At 45.2% G+C, this 12,336-nt stretch overlaps 1 protein-coding gene across 5 annotated transcripts in view; it reads right to left on the reverse strand.

Annotated features, from left to right (window-relative positions):
• LOC115174451 (utrophin-like) overlaps positions 1–12,336 on the reverse strand; it is a 193,831-nt gene that overhangs the window by 64,775 nt on the left and 116,720 nt on the right. The gene's annotated exons all lie outside the window — the stretch shown is intronic.

Raw genomic sequence — 12,336 nt, forward strand, 5'->3', positions numbered from 1 at the left:
TACCTGCGTCGCTTCCTCTTGCAAATAACAGGGATGTCGGGTGTTTGGAGAATGTCCTGTGCGTCCTGCTTGTTGTAGAAAAATTATTTGTCTAATCCGAGGTGAGTGATCGCTGTCCTGATATCCAGAAGCTCTTTTTTTGCCGTAAGATACGGTTGCAGAAACATTATGTACAAAATAAGTTACAAATAACGTGAAAAAAACACATAATAGCACAATTGGTTGGGCGCCCGTAAAACTGCTGCCATTTCTTCCGGCGCCATTTTGCAACAGTTAGATTAACAAGAATTTAAGCTTTCTGCCAATATCAGATATGTCTATGTCTTGGGAAATTTCCTTGTTACTTACAACCTCATGCTAATCACATTAGCCTACGTTAGCTCAACCGTCCTGTGGACGGGACACCGATCCCGAAGAAGTTTAATGTTGGATGTTTTGTATGTACCCCAGGAAGAGTAGCTGCTGCTTTTGCAACAGCTAATGTGGATCCTAATAAAACACAAATACCAAGGCTGGGAAAGATTGGATACTGCTAATATAGTTACTTCCCTTGAAGTTACTGCAGGACAGCAGTGCTCAGCAAGAAAGACTCAGGAGCGGAGGACACAATATGTACTGTGTTGTTGTGTTGCTGGCTTGCGCAAACTCTCCTCATTGGGCAGTAGACTGTATCAGATGGTTACTACCAATATTGTAAGTTAATTTTTAGTGTAGGTGCTTATCCTACTCAAAATATAATCGTGTGGCATGTTTTGGCCACATTAGCTACAGCTACCCAGTGATGCAACTGCTTCCCAGTGGGAAGCAACAGAGGGAAACACCTTGATACCACACCGTTACACTGGTCATTCACACCAGCTTGTCTTTACGTTAGCTAATTGGCCACAAGTCACAGTGACATGCAGATTCCAGATGGTGATCAACACTAAAAGTTTTTTTCTCCCTTGCCCATCGAAATCAAAACCTACCCTAATTAAAACCTACCCTAACCAGAAACCCTGGATAGATGGTGGCATTCAAGCAAAACTTCAAGTGCGAACCACCGCATTTAACCATGGAAAGGTGACTGGGAATATGGCCGAATACAAACAGTGTAGTTATTCCCTCCGCAAGGCAATCAAAGAAGCGAAATGTCAATGTAGAGACAAAGTGGAGTCGCAATTCAACGGCTCAGACACGAGACGTATGTGGAAGGGTCTACAGACAATCACAGACCACAAAAAGAGAATCAGCCACATCACAGACACCAAATTGCTTCCAGACAAACTAAACATCTTCTTTGCCAGCTTCAAGGATAATACAGTGCCACCAAATCGGCCCGCAACAAAGGACTGTGGGCTCTCCTCCTCCGTGGCCGACGTGAGTAAGACATTTAAACGTGTTAACCCTTGCAAGGCTATCGGCCCAGACGGCATCACTAGCCGCATCCTCAGATCACGAGCAGACCAGCTGGCTGGTGTGTTTCTGGACACATTCAATCTCTCCCTTTCCCTAGTCAAGGATCATATCACCTCCACCTTACCTGTCACCCTAGACCCACTTCAATTTGCTTACCGCCACAGTAGGTCCACTGACATTGCAATCGCCATAACAGTGCACACTGCCCTATCCCATCTCGACAAGAGGAATACCTTTGTAAGAATGCTGTTCATTGACTATAGCTCAGCGTTCAACACCAAAGTACCCTCCAAGCTCATCATTAAGCTTGAAGCCCTGGGTCTCAACTCCACCCTGTGCAATTGGGTCCTGGACTTCCTGACCGGCCGCCCCCAGGTGATGAAGGTAGGAAACAACATCAACACTTCGCTGATCCTCAACACTGGGACCCACAAGGGTGCATGCTCAGCCCTCTCCTGTACTCTCTGTTCACCCATGACTGCATGGCCATGCACGCCTCCAACTCAATCATCAAGTTTGATTTGGATAGAAAACACCCTAAAGTTTCTAAAACTGTTTGAATGGTGTCTGTGAGTATAACAGAACTCGTATGGCAGGCAAAAACCTGAGAAGATTCCTTACAGGAAGTGCGCTCTCTGACCATTCCTTGGCCTTCTACACTCTCTTTATTGAAAACTGAGGATCTCTGCTGTAACGTGACACTTTCTACGGCTCCCATAGGCTCTCAGAAGGCGGCAGAACGGTGAATGATGACTCTGGTGTCCCAGGCTGAAAAACAGTAGCGCATTTGGATAGTGGTCGATCAGAGAACAATGAGACTGGGGGTGCGTGCACGAGCCGACACCATGTTTTTATTTTTTCATCTTTGAACGAAAACAGGGTTTCCCGGTCGGAATATTATCGCTTTTTTATGAGAAAAATCGCATAAAAATTGATTTTAAACAGCGGTTGACATGCTTCGAAGTACGGTAATGGAATATTTCGATTTTTTTTGTCACGAAATGCGTCGGGCGCGTAACCCTTCGTCACCCTTCGGATAGTGTCTTGAACGCACGAACAAAACAGAGGATATTTGAACATAACTATGGATTATTTTGAACCAAACCAACATTTGTGGATGAAGTAGAAGTCCTGGGAGTGCATTCTGACGAAGAACAGCAAAGGTAATCCAATTTTTCTTATAGTAAATCTGAGTTTGGTGAGTGCCAAACTTGGTGGGTGTCAAAATAGCTAGCCCGTGATGGCGAGCTATCTACTCAGAATATTGCAAAATGTGCTTTCACCGAAAAGCTATTTTAAAATTGGACACCGCGATTCCATAAAGGAGTTCTGTATCTATAATTCTTAAAATAATTATGTTTTTTGTGAACGTTTATCGTGAGTAATTTAGTAAATTCACCGGAAGTTTGCAGTGGGTATGCTATTTCTGAACGTCACATGCTAATGTAAAAAGCTGGTTTTTGATATAAATATGAACTTGACTGAACAAAACATGCATGTATTGTATAACATAATGTCCTAGGAGTGTCATCTGATGAAGATTATCAAAGGTTAGTGCTGCATTTAGCTGTGGTTTTGGTTTTTGTGACATTATATGCTAGCTTGAAAAATGGGTGTCTGATTATTTCTGGCTGGGTACTCTGCTGACATAATCTAATGTTTTGCTTTCGTTGTAAAGCCTTTTTGAAATCGGACAGTGTGGTTAGATTAACGAGAGTCTTGTCTTTAAAATGCTGTAAAATAGTCATATGTTTGAGAAATTGAAGTAATAGCATTTCTAAGGTATTTGAATATCGCGCCATGGGATTCCACTGGCTGTTGAGTAGGTGGGACGATTTCGTCCCACATACCCTAGAGAGGTTAAACAGCCATCACTAACACAGAGAGGCTGCTGCCTACATACAGACTTGAAATCATTGCCACTTTAATAAATGGATCACTAGTCACTTTAATAATGCCACTTTAATAATGTTTACATATCTTGTATTACTCATCTCATATGTATATACTGTATTTTATACTTTATCTATTGCATCTTGCCTATGCTGCTCTGTCATTGCTCAATCATATCTTCATATGTATATTTTCTTATTCCATTCTTTACTTAGATTTGTGTGTATTAGGTTGTTGTTGTGGAATTGTTAGATTACATGTTAGATGTTGCTGCACTGTCGGAACAAGAACCACAAGCATTTCGCTACACTCAAAATAACATCCACTAACCATGTGTGTGACCAATAAAATGTAATTTGATTTGAAATAAACATCACTTTCTTTTATAGTTTTAACTTGCGCCATGCTGCTGTTGTTGCCATCATAAACTAGCTAGCTGGAAGGGCTCTTCTGGACGACTGACTGAACCAAATCCATCCATCAATTGTCCGCAGGTCACAAGATACTCACACGCACTCACAAACTGAGAATCACCATGGTTTTGGTCAATGAGGGGAACGTTGAAAACCTTTTCCTGTGTGTGTGATCTCTGTTTTTTTACAGTGACCTCTAGCTGAGTGCCTCTGTTGGGGCTAAATGTCAGATATATGTGATTCAGCTCTGAGATCACACACACACAGACAGAAAGACATGGAGAACCAGTTCTGGAGTGTCAAGGCAAGGCATTGAGCCAGAAAGCAGACACCACCAACCCATTCCCTAAATTTCTCTCGTCTGTTTCCCCATCCCTCCCTCATCCCTTAGTCCCTTCTGTCATCCAAGGGGCAGAGTTACGGCACTTACAGATCATTTACCCGAAGGAAGTAGGGAGGGAGGGAGGATGGAGGGATGGCGAAAGAGGAAAAAGAGAAGTCAAGGCCCGTAGAACAGGCCGTATTTATGGGCCCCCACCTCATTCATTACAGCCCCATTCAATCAAATGGAGTGGGTAACTTCACTGAGGCAGCTCATCACTGGCTGGCTGATACAGGGAGGTCACAGGGACAGAGAGAGAGGCTACTGGGCAGAGAGGCCAGAGTCATCAGTCACTCTCAGCATGAACTTTAATGCATTATGAATATCACACCGTCTCGTTGTAATGGTGGTGGTGCGGATGATGGTGTGTATGCGTGTGTGTGTGTGTATGTGTGTTCAAGTTTGTTTATTTGTCATATGCAAAGGGAAAGGGTGATACCTAGTCAGTTGTACAACTGAATGCATTCAACTGAAATGTGTCTTCCGCATTTAACCCAACCCTTCTGAGAGTATTTAGACCCCTTCCCTTTGTTATGTTACAGCCTTATTCTAAAATTCATTAAATTAAGTTTTGTTCCTCATCAATCTACACACAATATTCCATAATGACAAAGCAAAAATAGTTTAACATTTTTTTTTGCAAATATATTAAAAATAAAAAACAGAAATACCTTATTTACATAAGTATTCAGGCCCTTTGCTATGAGACTCGAAATTGAGCTCAGGTGCATCCTGTTTCCATTGATCATCCTTGATGTTTTTACAACTTATTCCAAGATGGCGTAGCAGTTCAGACGTCCTGTCGTGTCCCGTGTATATATATATATATTTACATATTTTTTCTTCACTTATCTTTTTACATTTTTTTTATTCTAAATACTCAACCTCAAAGCACTCTCCTGCAACCCGCCTCATCAATTAAAAAAAAAAAGAAAGTATTATTTACCTCATCTGAATTCCACGACAGAAGCTAGCCAGAGGTTAGCCATTTTCACTGGCTAACGTTGAAGTTCAGCTAGCTACGGTTAGCTGTCCTCAGCTATCCATTAGCTCGAAAAGCTATCGCCAGTTTTTGTACAGCGCGACTCAGACCAGAGCATATCGGACCTATTCTCTCTCCTTTCCTCGATTTCTACCGCAGGCTCTGGACATTTACACCTGGATCTTGCAGCTAACTAGCTGCTACCTGAGTGACTATTGGCAACGTCGGTCACGGAATTAACACACACTATTACGGAGCTAGCTAGCTAGCCAGCTGAAGAGTTCCGTCAGCCACTCGTGGGCTATTCCTGAGCTAGCCAGCTGAAGTGTCTCCTGGGCTACAACTCACCTATCCTGACCCGTTTTACTGCCGATGCGGAGCCCCATTGGGTCTTCACGACTGGATCACCGACGTTATCTGCCCGAGGGAGTTGTCCAACTGGCCCCTCCGACGCGACATAACCTGATCGCCCATCTGCGGCCAGCTAATCGTTAGCTGTCTTTTCGGCTGCGATCTGAATAGGTCTGTCGGACACTTTTCTTGGGCCACTATAACTAACTATTTGCCAACTTGGACAGGTCCCCCCTTCCACACGGAACCCCACTAACCCACAGACGGAAACGCACGAGGCGGCTAAAAACAGACCTCCCTCCCATCTTCCACCAGCTTGCTACCTATGGCCCGGCTAGCTGTCTGAATCTCACTGGACCCTCTGATCACTCGGCTAAGCATGCCTCTCCTTAATGTCAATATGCCTTGTCCATTGCTGTTCTGGTTAGTGTTTATTGGCTTATTTCACTGTAGAGCCTCTAGCCCTGCTCATTATACCTTATCCAACCTCTCAGTTCCTCCACCCACACATGCTATGACATCTTCTGGTTTCAATGATGTTTCTAGAGACAATATCTCTCTCATAATCACTAAATGCCTAGGTTTACCTCCTCTGTACTCACATCCCACCATACCTTTGTCTGTACATTATACCTTGAAGCTATTTTATCGCCCCCAGATACCTGCTCCTTTTTCTCTCTATTCTGGACGTCACAGACGACCAATTCTTATAGCTTTTAGCCGTACCCTCATACTTATTCTTCTCTGCTCCGCTGGGGATGTAGAGGTGAATCCAGGCCCTGCAGTGCCTGGCTCCACACCTACTCCCCAGGCGCTCTCTTTTGATGACTTCTGTAACCGTAATAGCCTTGGTTTCATGCATGTTAACATTAGAAGCCTCCTCCCTAAGTTTGTTTTATTCACTGCTTTAGCACACTCTGCCAACCCGGATGTCCTAGCTGTGTCTGAATCTTGGCTTAGGAAGTCCACCAAAAACTGTGAAATCTTCATCCCTAACTACAACGTTTTCAGACAAGATAGAACGACCAAAGGGGGCGGTGTTGCAATCTACTGCAGAGATAGCTTGCAGAGTTCTGTCCTGCTATCCAGGTCTGTACCCAAACAATTTGAACTTCTACTTTTAAAAATCCACCTCTCCAAAAACAAGTCTCTCACCGTTGCCGCCTGCTATAGACCCCCCTCGGCCCCTAGCTGTGCTCTGGACACCATATGTGAACTGATTGCCCCCCATCTATCTTCAGAGCTCGTGCTACTAGGCGACCTAAACTGGGACATGCTTAACACCCCAGCCATTCTACAATCCAAGCTTGATGCCCTCAATCTCACACAAATTATTAATGAACCCACCAGGTACAACCCCAAAGCCGCAAACACTGGCACCCTCATAGATATCATCCTAACCAATGTGCCCTCTAATTACACCTCTGCTGTTTTCAACCAAGATCTCAGCGATCACTGCCTCATTGCCTGCACCCGTAATGGGTCAGCGGTCAAACGACCTCCACTCATCACTGTCAAACGCTCCCTGAAACATTTCAACGAGCAAGCCATTCTAATCGACCTGGCCCTGGTATCCTGGAAGGATATTGACCTCATCCCGTCAGTAGAGGATGCCTGGTTATTTTTTTTAAATGCCTTCCTCTCCATCTTAAATAAGCATGCCCCTTTCAAGAAATTTAGAACCAGGAACAGATATAGCCCTTGGTTCTCCCCAGACCTGACTGCCCTTAACCAACACAAAAATATCCTGTGGCGTTCTGCATTAGCATCGAACTGCCCCCGCGATATGCAACTTTTTAGGGAAGTTAGAAACCAATACACACAGGCAGTTAGAAACGCCAAGGCTAGCTTTTTCAAACAGAAATTTGCTTCGTGCAACTCCAACTCTAAAAAGTTCTGGGACATTGTAAAGTCCATGGAGAATAAGAACACCTCCTCCCAACTGCCCACTGCACTGAGGATAGGAAACTCTGTCACCACCGATAAGCCCACTATAATTGAGAATTTCAATAAGCATTTTTCTACGGCTGGCCATGCTTTCCACCTAACTACCCCTACTGCATTCAACAGCACTGCACCCCCCACAGCTACTCGCCCAAGCCTCCCCCATTTCTCCTTCTCCCAAATCCATTCAGCTGATGTTCTGAAAGAGCTGCAAAATCTGGACCCCTACAAATCAGCTGGGCTTGACAATCTGGACCCTTTCTTTCTAAAATTATCTGCCGAAATTATTGCAACCCCTATTACTAGCCTGTTCAACCTCTCTTTCGTGTCGTCTGAGATTCCCATAGATTGGAAAGCAGCTGCTGTCATCCCCCTCTTCAAAGGAGGTGACACTCTTGACCCAAATTGCTACAGACCTATATCCATCCTATCCTGCCTTTCTAAGGTCTTCGAAAGCCAAGTCAACAAACAGATTACCGACTATTTTGAATCCCACCGCACCCTCTCCGCTATGCAATCTGGTTTCAGAGCTGGTCATGGGTGCACCTCAGCCACGCTCAAGGTCCTAAACGACATCGTAACCGCCATCGATAAGAAACATTACTGTGCTGCCGTATTCATTGACCTGGCCAAAGCTTTTGACTCTGTTAATCATCACATCCTCATCGGCAGACTTAGTAGCCTTGGTTTCTCAAACGATTGCGTCGCCTGGTTCACCAACTACTTCTCTGACAGAGTTCAGTGTGTCAAATCGGAGGGCCTACTGTCTGGACCTCTGGCAGTCTCTATGGGGGTACCACAGGGTTCAATTCTTGGGCCAACTCTTTTCTCTGTATACATAAATGATGTCGCTCTTGCTGCTGGTGAATCTCTGATCCACCTCTACGCAGACGACACCATTCTGTATACTTCTGGCCCTTCTTTGGACACTGTGTTAACAACCCTCCAGACGAGCTTCAATGCCATTCAACTCTCCTTCCGTGGTCTCCAACTGCTCCTAAACACAAGTAAAACTAAATGCATGCTCTTCAACCGATCGCTGCCTGCACCTGCCCGCCCATCCAGCATAACTTCTCTGGACGGTTCTAACTTAGAATTTGTGGACAACTACAAATACCTAGGTGTCTGGTTAGACTGTAAACTCTCCTTCCAGACTCACATCAATCATCTCCAATCCAAAGTGAAATCTAGAATTGGCTTCCTTTTTCGCAACAAAGCATCCTTCACTCATGCTGCCAAACATACCCTCGTAAAACTGACCATCCTACCAATCCTCGACTTCGGCGATGTCATTTACAAAATAGCCTCCAATACCCTACTCAACAAGCTGGATGCAGTCTATCACAGTGCCATCCGTTTTGTCACCAAAGCCCCATATACAACCCACCACTGCGACCTGTATGCTCTCGTTGGCTGGCCTTCACTTCATAATCGTCGCCAAACACATTGGCTCCAGGTCATCTACAAGACCCTGCTAGGTAAAGTCCCCCCTTATCTCCGCTCACTGGTCACCATAGCAGCACCCACCTGTAGCACGCGCTCCAGCAGGTATATCTCTCTGGTCACCCCTAAAGCCAACTCCTCCTTTGGTCGTCTCTCCTTCCAGTTCTCAGCTGCCAATGACTGGAACGAACTACAAAAATCTCTAAAACTGGAAACACTTATCTCCCTCACTAGCTTTATGCACCAGCTGTCAGAGCAGCTCACAGATCTCTGCACCTGTACATAGCCCATCTTTAATTGAGCCCAAACTACTACCTTTTCCCCTACTGTATTTATTTATTTTATTTATTTTGCTCCTTTGCACCATATTTTTTATATTTTAACTTTTAACTTTCTTCAAACTACAAATCTACCATTCCAGTGTTTTTCTTGCCATACTTTATTTACTTTGCCACCATGGCATTTTTTTGCCTTTACCTCCATTATCTCACATCATTTGCTCACATTGTATATAGTCTTATTTTTTTTTCTACTGCATCATTGATTGTATGTTGTTTTACTCCATGTGTAATTCTGTGTTATTGTATGTTGTCGAACTGCTTTGCTTTATCTTGGCCAGGTCGCAATTGTAAATGAGAACTTGTTCTCAACTTGCCTACCTGGTTAAATAAAGGTGAAATAAAAAAATAAAAAATAAAAAACTTCATTGGAGTCCGTCTGTGGTAAATAAAATTGATTGGACATTATTTGGAAAGGCACACACCTGTCAATGTAAGGTCCCACAGTTGACAGTGCATGCCAGAGCAAGAACCAAGCCATGAGGTCAAAGGAATTGTCTGTAGAGCGCCGAGACGGGATTGTGTCGAGGCACAGATCTGGGGAAGGGTATCAAATTATTTCTGCAGGATTGAAGGTCCCCAAGAACACAGTGGCCTCCATCATTCATAAATGGAAGAAGTTTGAGACCAACAAGACTCTTCCTAGAGCTGTCCGCCTGGCCAAACTGAGCAATCGGGGGAGAAGGGCCTTGGTCAGGGAGGTGACCAAGAACCCGATGGTCACCCTGAGAGAGATCCAGAGTTCCTCTGTAGAGATTGGAGAACCTTCCAGAAAGACAACCATCTCTGCAGCACTCCACCAATCAGGCCTTTATGGTAGTGTGGCCAGAGGGAAGCCACTCCTCAGTAAAAGGAAATATGACAGCCCGCTTGGACTTGCCAAAAGGCACCTAAAGGACACTCAGACCATGAGAAACAAGATTCTCTGGTCTGATTAAACCAAGATTGAACTTTTGGGCCTGAATGCCAAGCGTCACGCCTGGAGGAAACCTGGCACCTCCCTATGGTGAAGCATGGTAGTGGCAGAATCATGCTGTGGGGAGGTTTTTCAGCGGCAGGGAATGGAAGACTAGTCAGGATTGAGGGAAAGATGAACGGAACGATGTACAGAGAGAGCCTTGATGAAAACCTGCTCCAGAGCGTTCAGGACCTCAGACTGGGACGAAGGTTCAACAGGACAACGATCCTAAGCACACAGCCAAGACAATGCAGGATTGGCTTCAGGATAAGTCTCTGAATGTCCTTGAGTGGCCGAGCCCAGACTTGAACCCGATCAAACATCTCTGGAGAGACCTGAAAATAGCTGTGCAGCGACACTCCCCATTGAACCTGGCAGAGCTTGAGAGGATCTGCAGAGAAGAATGGGAGAAACTCCCCAAGCTTGTAGCATCATACCCAAGAAGACTTGAGGCTGTAATCGCTGACAAAGGTGCTTCAACAAAGTACTGAGTAAAGGGTCTGAATACGTGTGCAAGTGTGATATTTCATTTTCTTTTATACACTGCTCAAAAAAATAAAGGGAACACTTAAACAACACAATGTATCTCCAAGTCAATCACACTTCTGTGAAATCAAACTGTCCACTTAGGAAGCAACACTGATTGACAATACATTTCACATGCTGTTGTGCAAATGGAATAGACAACAGGTGGAAATTATAGGCAATTAGCAAGACACCCCCAATAAAGGAGTGGTTCTGCAGGTGGGGACCACAGACCACTTCTCAGATCCTATGCTTCCTGGCTGATGTTTTGGTCACTTTTGAATGCTGGCGGTGCTTTCACTCTAGTGGTAGCATGAGACGGAGTCTACAACCCACACAAGTGGCTCAGGTAGTGCAGCTCATCCAGGATGGCACATCAATGCGAGCTGTGGCAAGAAGGTTTGCTGTGTCTGTCAGCGTAGTGTCCAGAGCATGGAGGCGCTACCAGGAGACAGGCCAGTACATCAGGAGACGTGGAGGAGGCCGTAGGAGGGAAACAAACCAGCAGCAGGACCGCTACCTCCGCCTTTGTGCAAGGAGGAGCACTGCCAGAGCCCTGCAAAATTACCTCCAGCAGGTCACAAATGTGCAGGTGTTTGCTCAAACAGTCAGAAACAGACTCCATGAGGGTGGTATGAGGGCCCGACGTCCACAGGTGGGGGTCGTGCTTACAGCCCAACACCGTGCAGGACGTTTGGCATTTGCCAGAGAACACCAAGATTGGCAAATTCGCCACTGGCACCCTGTGCTCTTCACAGATGAAAGCAGGTTCACGCTGAGCACATGTGACAGACGTGACAGAGTCTGGAGACGCCGTGGAGAACGTTCTGCTGCCTGCAACATCCTCCAGCATGACCGGTTTGGCGGTGGGTCAGTCATGGTGTGGGGTGGCATTTCTTTGGGGGGCCGCACAGCCCTCCATGTGCTCGCCAGAGGTAGCCTGACTGCCATTAGGTACCGAGATGAGATCCTCAGACCCCTTGTGAGACCATATGCTGGTGCGGTTGGCCCTGGGTTCCTCCTAATGCAAGACAATGCTAGACCTCATGTGGCTGGAGTGTGTCAGCAGTTCCTGCAAGAGGAAGGCATTGATGCTATGGACTGGCCCGCCCGTTCCCCAGACCTGAATCCAATTGAGCACATCTGGGACATCATGTCTCGCTCCATCCACCAACGCCACGTTGCACCACAGACTGTGCAGGAGTTGGCAGATGCTTTAGTCCAGGTCTGGGAGGAGATCCCTCAGGAGACCATCCGCCACCTCATCAGGAGCATGCCCAGGCGTTGTAGGGAGGTCATACAGGCACGTGGAGGCCACACACACTACTGAGCCTCATTTTTACTTGTTTTAAGGACATTACATCAAAGTTGGATCGGCCTGTAGTGTGGTTTTCCACTTTAATTTTGAGTGTGACTCCAAATCCAGACCTCCATGGGTTGATAAATTGGATTTCCATTGATTATTTTTGTGTGATTTTGTTGTCAGCACATTCAACTATGTAAAGAAAAAAGTATTTAATAAGATTATTTCATTCATTGAGATCTAGGATGTGTTATTTTAGTGTTCCCTTTATTTTTTTGAGCAGTATATATAGATTTGCAAAAATGTCTTAAAACTAGTTTTTGCTTTGTCATTATGGGGTATTGTATGTAGAATGATGAGGGGGAAAACAATATAATCAAATTTAGAATAAGGCTGGAACCTAACA

The sequence above is a fragment of the Salmo trutta genome, chromosome 35 (assembly GCF_901001165.1).
Source record: "Salmo trutta chromosome 35, fSalTru1.1, whole genome shotgun sequence".
NCBI classification, from domain to species: domain Eukaryota; kingdom Metazoa; phylum Chordata; class Actinopteri; order Salmoniformes; family Salmonidae; genus Salmo; species Salmo trutta.